Source organism: Triticum urartu, chromosome 7A (assembly GCF_056163025.1).
Source record: "Triticum urartu cultivar PI428250 chromosome 7A, HENAU_Tu73, whole genome shotgun sequence".
NCBI lineage: Eukaryota > Viridiplantae > Streptophyta > Magnoliopsida > Poales > Poaceae > Triticum > Triticum urartu.
Window position 1 is genome coordinate 495,180,368 of NC_141879.1, and position 12,050 is coordinate 495,192,417.

Here is a 12,050-nt window from a genome sequence, read left to right on the forward strand (position 1 = left end):
GACAGAACAAGCGAAGGAAGGCAGGCCCCGGTGAGTACTTTCTCGCTGAGCTCCCAGGAGCCTCCGACAAGGAAGTTGTCGGGTACCCCGAGCTTGCCGGGGAGCAGCAGCCTCCGGCAGGGCCCCAAGCCCTGACCGTAGAAGTAGCTGCCCCTACGGTCGAAGATGAGCCTTTAGTCCTTGTCATCGAGCCCCAGGCTCCGGCATGGGCGCAACGCACCATCCATTTCCTCCAAACAGGGGAACTCCCTAAGGAATAGGAGGAGGCAGAGAAAGTAGCCCGTCGGTCCAGCATGTAGCAGTTTGTGGATGATGCTTTATACAGAAGGAGACCGAACGGCATGAAATTGAAGTGCATTCCTCAAGAGGATGGACTAGAGCTGTTGTCAGAGATACATGGAGGCATGCGTGGCTCCCACATAGGGTCAAGAGCCCTTACCGGCAAAGTGTTCCAGCAAGGTTTCTTCTGGCCCACCGCTCTCCAGGATGCAACTGCACTAGTAACCAAGTGTGAAGCGTGCCAGTTCCATTCAAAGAAGCTCCACCAGCCAACCAAAGCTCTTCAAACAATCCCTCTTTCCTAGCCATTTTCGGTCTGGGGGCTCGACATACTGGGCCCCTTTCCCCGTGCTGTCAGGGGCTTTGAGTACTTGTACGTCACAATCGACAAGTTCACAAAGTGGCCGGAAGTGGAACCGGTGAGGAAGGTGACAACACAATCAGTCGTCAAGTTCTTCAAGGGACTAGTCTGCTGTTTTGGTGTGCCAAATAGAGTCATCACCGACAACAGCATGCAGTTCACGAGCTGCACCTTCATGCAGTACATCCAAGACCTCGGCGGCAAGGTTTGTTTTCCTTCTGTTGCTCATCCCATAAGTAACGGCCAGACTGAGAGGGCAAATACAGAAGTGTTGCGAGGCCTTAAGACCACAACTTTCGAGAGACTACATAAGTGCGGAAGGCGCTGGATTGATGAATTGCTAATGGTTCTTTGGTCGATCAGAACGACACCAAATCGAGCCACTGGCCAGACACCCTTTGCCCTGGTATACGGGGTAGAAGCAGTTCTCCCCACGGAACTCATATACGGGTCACCTCGAGTGCTCGCTTATGATGAGCTTGAGCAAGAGTAGTTGTGCCAAGATGATGCGACGCTCCTTGAGGAAGATCGTCTCCAGGCTGTTGTGCGAGCCGCTCGCCACCAGCAAGCCTTGCACCGCTACCATAGCCGCAAGGTTCACGCGCGAAGCCTTGAGGAAGGCGACCTTGTTCTTCGGCAAATCCAATCCTCCAAGAGTTCAAACAAGTTGACGCCAAAGTGGGAAGGCACTTATCGGGTAATACGAGTCACCAGGCCCGGCGCAGTCCGCGTAGAGACCGAAGACGGCATTCTGGTGAGCAATCCCTGAAATATCGAACATCTTCGCAAGTTTTACCCCTAAGGCGTGGTTGCCGGGAGCCCCGGCAACCCCCTTTTTGTACTAGCCTTGCCTGCAAGGCATGTAACCCTATGTACAAAGCCATGCGCAGACCCTGTGCACAGTCAAAAAAAACCTTAGTATGTACAGTTTCCCGTTGATTTCCATGTTTATGTGTATACGTATATACATGCTTGTCCAGGATATTGTATTGCTTTTTTATTCCAACAAATGTTAATGGACCGCCAAAGTTCCATGCTCCTGTCCTCTCTTCTTTCCAGTCGCGGCAAGGACCCTCGATTCCGCCAAGGACCTGGCTCCGGCAAGAAGTTGGGAGGACTGCCCGGCACGGCAATCCTCGGCAAACCAAACAGATAAAGTTCACTTCTTGCCCATTCATGTTCGTAACCTGTGACTTGTGCATTAGAAAACCTCGCCACTCTCTTTTAAACTCAGGTGCTCCCATCCCTGACCCGAATGCTGCTTCGGTCAAAATGGTTGCAGTAGCCTTTACTAAAAGGAGATTGACAAGGAGCTGGGCCCTTTGTTTGTAACCCGGCAGATGTGATTCTCTAGCAGGCACAGAGGGCACCATCAGGATAGCTTGCCGGGAGAACTCGTTTATTTGCATTAAAGAGGCATTTCGCCTCTACATGGTCGTTGTCGGTGTCAAAACTGGCGGATCTCGGGTAGGGGGTCCCGAACTGTGCGTCTAAGGCGGATGGTAACAGGAGGCAGGGGACACGATGTTTTACCCAGGTTCGGGCCCTCTTGATGGAGGTAAAACCCTACGTCCTGCTTGATTTATTCTTGATAATATGAGTAGTACAAGAGTTGATCTACCACGAGATCGGAGAGGCTAAACCCTAGAAGCTAGCCTATGGTATGATTGTATGTTGTCCTATGGACTAAAACCCTCCAGTTTATATAGACACCGGAGGGGGATAGGGTTACACAAGGTCGGTTACAAAGGAGGCGATATACATATCCGTATTGCCTAGCTTGCCTTCCACGCCAAGTAGAGTCCCATCCGGACACAGGACGAAGTCTTCAATCTTGTGTCTTCATGGTCCAACAGTCCGGCCAAAGGTTATAGTCCAGCTGTCCGGAGACCCCCTAATCCAGGACTCCCTCAGTAGCCCCTAAACCAGGCTTCAATGACGATGAGTCCGGCGTGCAGTGTTGTCTTCGGCATTGCAAGGCGGGTTCCTCCTCCGAATACACCACAGAAGAGTTTGAATACAAGGGTAGTGTCCGACCCTGCAAAATAAGTTCCACATACCACCGTAGAGAGAATAATATTTCCACAAATCTAATCTGCTGACACGTTTTGGCAGTATGACATCACGCCACGGCCCGGTAATTATTTGAACCGTTTTTCTTTAACCAGCCCCGCACATAACGCGAGGTGGTTTCTTGACACGTCTTGTCAAAGCAGAGATCGTGTTCCCCTTATTACGGGATTCTCATCAATACGGACATGGGTAACCCAACCGCGCCACCAATTATGGCACTTGGGGGATAAGTGAGTTTTACCAGGCTGGCGGGGGGTGCATAGTTTCGTCCGCCCTTATAAAGGGATAAGGTCTCACCTTTTTCTGCCCACGCCTTCTTCCTCCTTGCCCATCCATTCTCGCGCACTCGAGCTCCAACGCCCAAGTCCACATCCTTCTCCTCAACTCTCTCCAAACATGTCCAGAGCGGGAGGCAAGTGGATGGCCTCCTCCGTCATGGAGGGACACATCAAAAAGCTATGTGGAGCCGGATACTTAGCTGCGGATATCGCGTACCGGCTGCCAGTCGTGGGGCAGGTCATCCCTACCCCGGAACCTCATGAAAGGGTGGTTTTCCTCCCCCACTTCGTCCGTGGACTGGGGTTTCCCCTCCATCCATTCGTCCGTGGCCTCATGTTCTATTATGGGCTGGACTTTCATGATCTGGCCCCGAATTTCATCCTCAACATCTCGGCATTCATCGTCGTGTGCGAGGCTTTCCTCCGCATCCGGCCCCACTTCGGCCTATGGCTGAAGACCTTCAATATCAAGCCGAAGGTGGTGGGCGGCCAACAAGCGGAATGCGGCGGAGCCATGGTGGGCAAAATGCCCAATGTTATATGGCTCAAGGGCTCCTTCGTGGAGACCATAAAGGGGTGGCAATCGGGGTGGGTCTACATCACCGAGCCGCGCAACACCAACTGGGTGGCGGCCCCCGAGTTTCGATCCGGAATCTCCATGCGGCTCACTTCTTGGAAGGAGAAGGGCCTGTCCTGGGGTTCATCGGTGGAGCTAGACGGACTCCAGAAGTGTATCCGGAACATGATAAGCAAGAAACACAAGCTTGTCAACATAGTCCAGGTCATGCTCTTCCGCCAAATCCTCCCGTGTCAACAACGGGATTTCAACTTATGGGAGTTCGACCCGGCCCAGCACCAGACTCTACACGAGCTCTTCGACACGATGCATAAGGACGTCTGGAGGGTGCTATTCAAGGGTGCCAAGGTCCCTCCTTCGCTTACCGAGGACCGCGGGCTAAGCGCGAAGCGCCCTGCGAATTTGGTAAGTTCTGTACATCTGGTAGGATATTTATTTCCCATAGCTTAACCATGTGCGGGGTCTGAGCTCCCATGCCTTTGACAGGACTGGGTGGAGACATCGGAGCAGATTAACTATCCGGCCCCTCTGCCCGAAGACACTGCGGACACTCTCCTGATGGAGATGCGGACTCCGGCCCCTTATGAGGTGCCAGAGAAGACCAAGAAGAAGGCCAAGGGAACCCGAAAGAGTTCCCGGCGCCAGGTGATATCGGACTCATCGTCCGATGACACCGAGACGCATTCCTCCCATGAAAACGAGGAGAAGAAAGATGAAGATTCTCCCCCTCCAACCGGGGGAGACAAGAAAAGGAAGGCCGCCCCAACCGGGGAGGCCGAAGGGTCCAAGAAGGGAAGGACTCTCCTTCCGGACTGCTCCACCACCGCCGCCGATGGCGAAGACGAGTGGCTGCTCAGGGCCAAGCCCCTAGCGAAGTCGTAAGTATTTGGATACCAGAGTAACTCATAGCATACCTTTGTCGCACTGCTTCTCCTAACATCAAATATGATTATGCAGTCCGCCCCAAGCCCGTATCGATGTATCATCGTCAGACGGTTCCTTGGACTCATCGGACATGAACAGTGATACACTTCCAACTGCCTCCTCTCCTTGCCCTACGGACAATGCCGAGGTATTGTCTCAAGGGGCACCGAGCCGGGGGGAGACAGTCCTGGGGGCGCCTCAAGGCGACCTTCCGGACTCCAGGAGCAAAGGGAGCAAGGCTCCCGGGGGCTCCAAGTTCATCTCTCAGCCGAACACCGCGCCGGAACCTCTAGTGGTTCCGGACTCGGGCAGGTGGCCCCCTTACAAAAGGGGCAAGACGCCCGTGCCGGTGACCTCTGTCCATCCAGAGGCACCGGACAACCTGCTGGGAGCGCTTCGTGGCGCTTCCATCGATGAAGAGCACCGCACTATTATGAGTACGGTGATCAAGAAGGTTCAGTCCGCCAAGAGCGGACTGACTGAAGCCTGTGCCAGCCTTCTAACAGGCTTTGAGGTAAGTATTTAAAATATAGGAAAAATATTACTGCATAGACAGTAGCCCCTGATGCTCTGTTTGGTGTTCACAAAGAAAAGCCGAATAGAGGATCAAATAATATCCGCAGGAGTCTAATATAAGTATGTCTGTATGCGTATGCAGGCTTCGCTGCTGACCTCTGCCGCACTGACTGCGGAGGTCGCCGCACTGAAGCAGGACCTCGAGGGGTCCGAGAAAGACCTCAGCCTTGCCAAAAGGCAGCTCGAGGAGAACAAAGGTAAGTAATACCTTGTCTATATATAAAAGAAAAATGTGGTTGCGAAATGATAGGATCATCGTGAATGTGCCAGGGCCACGACCGAAGTGGCAACCCTGAAGCAAGCGCTGTCCGAGGCCGAAAACAAAGTGGCCAAGGAGCGCATCGAGCGGGAAAAACAAGAGGCACGGGTGGGCGAGGTGCAGCAAGATCTCCAAGCTCTCGTGACGAAGCACGCGGCTTTGGAGCTTGACTCGAAGACGCGAGAGTCTGAGCTTGCGGCGGCCCTTGAGAGCACAAAGTGTGCCAAGGCCGAAGGCCAAAAAGCCCTCTAGGAGATTGAGGCGATGAATAAAATAGCAGCGGGTAAGACATTCAATATGCAAAGCAAGCATGTGGAAGTAAATTACCTGTTACTTACCCGAGTCCGGAGCTCTCCAGGAGCATTCGCAGATTTTCCCCGCAGTGTGTCGGATGCCGCAAAACATTACCAGGCCGAGGAGGGAAGCTCGACGGAGAAGTTGTTCTGGTCCCAGTATACTGGGACCGAACACCCGATGCCTATGAGCGACCAGCTGAAGTAACTGGTCGAGCTGCACAAGGCGGCTGAACAGGCCATGAGGGGCTTTATAGTCCGGATGTGGCCTGGCGACTCCCTCCCCAACAGCTACTTCAGCCTGGTGAGGCGGCTTGTGGATGCTTGCCCACGGCTGGAAGTCATCAAGCGGTCCGTCTGTATCGAAGGTGCCCGTCGGGCTTTTGCCCGTGCAAAGGTGCACTAGGCCAAGATGGACGCCGAGAAGCCAGTGAAGGAGGGGCCGCCGCAGGGCAAGGAGCATCACCACCCCGAGATGTATTATGAGGGTGTCCTGAAGGGCGCCCGTCTTGTAGTGGACGAGTGTGCGAAGGATGTAATATTTGAATGAACTTGCTCGTGTGATACGGTATTATGAAAACTTGTTCATATGCGCTATGCAACGCTTGTTTGAATTTAAAATATTACCTTTTGTGCGGCTGTTTATCAAATCTGAGAGATGGCCAGTCGTCGGCTTCTGCCCCCATGCCACGAGTGCTGGGGTGTTCGGGATAAATCTGAGCACTCTTTATCCCATTGTTGGGTCCTTCGAGGGAGGTGCTTAGCTCAATGAACAAGGCAATCGGACTATAATGCTTCATCACTCTCACTTAGCCATAGAAGTCTACAATTTTAAATTTTGGCGAAGCCCCTAGTATTCGGAAGACCGACTCCGGGGCGCTATACACGCCTTAAGCGGGACAAAGCCGACTCCTCGCTCTAAGCGGCATAAGTCTTTAGGGACTCGAGACCTCTCGAACAGCGACCAGTCTCTCACCTTATCATGACAGTCAGTTTTAGCTTTCTCTACTGAGGTGCTTAGCCCAGCTGAACCGGGGCACAATCGCAGTAGTTCTCCTAGTGCTACCTTAGCCGATATAGCGGAACGTAAGGTACCAAAACATGGGAGCCGGGCAAACCCAACTATTGACCCAAGACATGATTCGGAGCTGATGCATATAATGCCATAAGTTCGGGGTGCCGCACTATCGAAAGTGTTCGGACTTCTCACGCCGTATTATGGGGTACGTTGAAGCCCCTAGCGTATTGGCCGTACCAGAGTGTACGGGTGTTGAATGTCATGAATGAACATATATATGTATAAAAAAGAAAGAATAGAGAATGTGGTAATAGTCTAGTGCTATGCATTGTTTATTCAAAAAGGTGTGTCGAAGCAGAATGATACAATTAGTGCGATAAGCAAAAAGATAGGACTATTTGACTTGTCCCCTCCAAGGGCAAGCTGAGGAATGGTATTTAAAGCAGGTATTTCACTCGTTATCGGAGACCACCTGGGAATTCCATGATGCGACATAGCTTTCTGACTCCTTGGTTGCTATATCATGTGTCCGGCAAACATACTGCCGGACGGGGTTTCCAGAGAGTAAAGCCCTGAAAGAGAGAAAAAATAATAAGGCGGGAAGCCCCTAGTGCAGTTGAGCCGCGTCTTGGGGCGTGCCGTAGTCGTGCCCCCTCCCCACCTGTGCCCATGGTATTTTCAATGCGTAATTATGTACGCGTGGCATGGATTTTGCCGTTTGGCTGGGACTGGGGTGGGGGCCGCACTGCTATGTGAGCTCGGAACGTGCCAGGCGGTCTTGTTGCCGATGACTCCGGGCGCGCTTGAAGGTGTCCGGGTCTTTAATCGCCGAACTGGTGGATTGCCTTAAGAGGCTGCTTTGTGCTTCTGCTGTGAGGGCCGCAGTGTGCTCCTCCGTGTGGAGAGAGCGCTCTGTGTTTCCATTAACTGTGATGACCCCCCGAGGTCCTGGCATCTTGAGCTTGAGATATGCATAGTGCGGTACCACATTGAATCTCGCAAATGCGGTTCGCCCGAGCAGTGCATGATAGCCATTGCGGAACGGGACTATATCAAAGATTAACTCCTCGCTTCAGAAGTTATGCAGGGATCCGAAGACCACTTCCAGTGTGACTGAGCCTGTGCAATGGGCCTCTACACCTGGTATGACGCCTTTGAAGGTCGTTCTTGTGGGTTTGATCCTTGAGGGGTCTATACCCATTTTGCGCACTGTGTCCTGATAAAGCAGGTTCAGGCTGCTGCCTCCGTCCATAAGGACTCGAGTGAGGTGAAATCCGTCGATGATTGGGTCTAGGACCAGTGCGGTGAATCTGCCATGACGGATACTAGTGGGATGGTCCCTGTGATCGAAGGTGATCGGACAGGAGGACCATGGGTTGAACTTTGGGGCGACTGGCTCCAACGCATATACGTTCCTTAGCGCACGCTTCCGCTCCCTCTTGGGGATGTGGGTTGCGTATATCATGTTCACCGTCCGCACTTGTGGGGGGAACCTCTTCTGTCCTCCGGTGTTCGGCTGCCAGGGCTCCTCCTCGTCATCACCATGTGACCCCTTATCTTTGTTTTTGGCATTTAACTTGCCGGCCTGCTTGAACACCCAACAATCCCTGTTGGTGTGGTTGGCTGGCTTGTCGGGGGTGCCGTGTATTTGTCACGAGCGATCGATTATACGGTCCAAACTGGACGGGCCCAGAGTGCTTCTTTTGAATGGCTTTTTCCGCGGACCAGGTTTAGAGCCTTTGAATCCGGCATTGACTGTCGTATCCTCGGTATTGTCATTGTTGATGCGGCGCTTGTGTTTGTTGCGACGTGACCTGCCATTGGCATCCTTAGTATCCGAAGTACCATGGTTCTTTGATATATTATTGCTGCGAGCTAGCCAGCTGTCTTCTCCCGCGCAAAAGCGGGTCATGAGTGTCATGAGGGCTACCATAGATTTTGGCTTTTCCTGGCCAAGGTGCTGGGCGAGCCACTCATCGCGGATGTTGTGCTTAAAAGCTGCTAGGGCCTCTGCATCCGGACAGTCGATGATTTGATTTTTCTTTGTCAGGAACCGTGTCCAGAATTTCCTAGCCGATTCCTATGGCTGTTGAATTATGTGGCTCAAGTCATCGGCATCTGGTGGTCGCACATAAGTGCCCTGGAAGTTGTCGAGGAATGCGGCTTCCAGATCTTCCCAACAGCCAATGGATTCTGCTAGCAGGCTGTTGAGCCAATGCCGAGCTGGTCCTTTGAGTTTAAGTGGGAGGTATTTGATGGTGTGTAGATCATCACCGCGGGCCATGTGGATGTGCAGGAGGAAGTCCTCGATCCATACCGCAGGATCTGTTGTGTTGTCGTATGATTCGATATTGACGGGTTTGAAACCCTTTGGGATTTGGTGATCCATTACTTCGTCTGTGAAGCATAGGGGGTGTGCGGCGCCTCTGTACTGGGCTATACCGCGACGCAGCTCAAATGAGTCTTGTCCGCTGTGTTTGGCCCGGCCGAATTTACTTTAACTGTATCCGGCGTGACGGTTATCGTCTCGCATAGTGGTGCGCCCTCGTGATCTGTAGATCAATCTTGCGTGTTTTGCTTGGTCCTCCAATACGTCTCGCAGGTCTGGCATATTTCCCCATGCCTTGACATTTTTATTTGAATGGCGTCGGGGTGCGGGCTGAGCTTTTGGTTGAAATGCCTCTTTGTCGCGGCCACGAGGTGGTCGATCAGCCGCGTCATACGCTGGAGATGTAGGTTTTGGTGCTTCCTCCTCCAGTCGGGATAGCAACCTGCACTTTGGGTAACTCTTGGAGGGGTGTTCGAGTTTATATTCCTCGGTCGCAAGGACTTCAGTCCATCTGTCAGCTAGCAAATCCTGATCAGCTTGAAGCTGCTATTGCTTTTTCTTAAGGCTATTTGTTGTGGCAAAAAGCCGGCGCTTGAAGCGCTCTTGTTCGACGGGATCCTCAGGCACGACGAATTCGTCGTCGTCTAGGCTTGCCTCGTCTTCTGTCGCGATCCGTGTAGTTGCTACCATCACCTTTCAACTTAGCTTTCTCTAGGAACGCATTAAAATTCAAGGGAACGGTAGCACGGGCCATTGATCTACAACATAGATATGCAAAAACTATCAGGACTAAGTTCATGATAAATTAAGTTTAATTAATCAAATTACTTAAGAACTCCCACTTAGATAGATATCCCTCAAGTCATCTAAATGATACGTGATCCAAATCAACTAAACCATGTCTGATCATCACGTGAGATGGAGTAGTCATCAATGGTGAACATCTCTATGTTGATCATATATACTATATGATTCACGCTCGACCTTTCGGTCTCTAGTGTTCCAAGGCCAAGTCTGTACATGCTAGGCTCATCAAGTTTAACCCGAGTATTCCTCATGTGCAAAACTATCTTGCACCCATTGTATGTGAACGTAGAGCCTATCACACCTGATCATCACGTGGTGTCTCAGCACGACAAACTATCGCAGCGGTGCATACTCGGGGAGAACACTTATACCTTGAAATTTGGTGAGGGATCATCTTATAATGCTACCGCCATACTAAGAAAAATAAGATGCATAAAAGATAAACATCACATGCAATCAAAATATGTGACATGATATGGCCATCATCATCTTGTGCCTTTGATATCCATCTCCAAAGCACCGCCATGATCTCCATCGTCACTGACTTGACACCTTGATCTCCATCGTAGCGTCATGGTCGTCTTGCCAACTATTGCTTCTACAACTATCGCTAACACATAGTGATAAAGTAAAGCAATTACATGGTGCTTGCATTTCTTACAATAAAGAGACAACCATAAGGCTCCTGCTGGGTTGCCAGTAACTTTTACGAAACATGATCATCTCATACAATAACGTATATCACATCATGTCTTGACCATATCACATCACAACAGGCCCTGCAAAAACAAGTTAGGCGTCCTCTACTTTGTTGTTCCAAGTTTTACGTGGCTACTACGGGCTTCTAGCAAGAACCGTTCTTACCTACGCATCAAAACCACAACAGTGAATTATCATGTTTGTTGTCTTAACCTTCAACAAGGACTGGCCATAGTCAAATTCGATTCAATTAAAGTTGGAGAAACAGACACCCGCCAGCCACCTTTATGCAAAACTAGTTGCATGTCTGTTGGTGGAGCCGGTCTCATGAACGTGGTCATGTATGGCTGGTCCGGGCCGCTTCATCCAACAATACCGCTGAATCAAAATAATATGTTGGTGGTAAGCAGTATGACGATCACCGCCCACAACTCTTTGTGTTCTACTTGTGCATATCATCTACGCATAGACCTGGCTCGGATGCCACTGTTGGAAACGTAGCATGCAATTTGAAAAAATTCCTACGCTCACGCAAGATCTATCTAGGAGATGCATAACAATGAGAGGGGGAGTGTGTCTACATACCTCATAGACCGAAAGCGGAAGCGTTTGACAACGCGGTTGATGTTGTCGAACTTCTTCTCGTTCCGACCGATCAAGCACCGAACGTACGGCACCTCCGAGTTCTGCATACGTTCAGCTCAATGACGTCCCTAAAACTCTTGATCCGGTGAAGTGTCGAGGGAGAGTTCCGCCAGCACAACGGCGTAGCGACGGTGATGGTGAAGTGATCCGCGCGGGGCTTCGCCTAAGCCTTACGTGAATATGACCGGGGTGTAATTTGTGGAGGGAGGCGCCGCACACGGCTATGTTATGTGTTCTAGGCGCCTCCCCCTTCATATATATAGGTGGGAGGGAGAGGGAGCAGCCAAGGGGGCACCCAAGTAGGAGGAATCCTACTTGGGGCCCTAGTGCAATTCCCCCCCTTACCCTAACTTCCGGAGGGGGAAGGAAAGAGGAGGGAGGAGGGAAGGAAGGGGGAGGCCGAATCCCTCCCCTTCATTCTCTCTTCCCCTCTTTCCTTCCCCTCCAGGTTCGGCCCATATGGGGGGGCACAGCAGCCCATGCTGACTGTTGCATTTCCCCTCTTTGCACATTAGGCCCATATCTTTGTCGGGGGTGCCCGGAACCCCTTTCCGGTGACCCGATATGTACCCGGTACCTCCGGAACACTTCCGGTGTCCGAATACTATCTTCCTATATATCAATCTTTACCTCTCAACCATTTCAAGACTCCTTGTCATGTCTGTGATCTCATCCGGGACTCCAAACAACATTCGGTCACCAAATCACATAACTCATATAATACAAAATCGTCATCGAACGTTAAGCGTGCGGACCCTACAGGTTCGAGAACTATGTAGACATGACCGAGACACCTCTCCATTCAATAACCAACAGCAGAACCTGGATGCTCATATTGGTTCCCACATATTCTATGAAGATGTTTATCGGTCGTACCGTAATGACAACATACGTTATTCCCTTTGTCATCGGTATGTTACTTGCCCAAGATT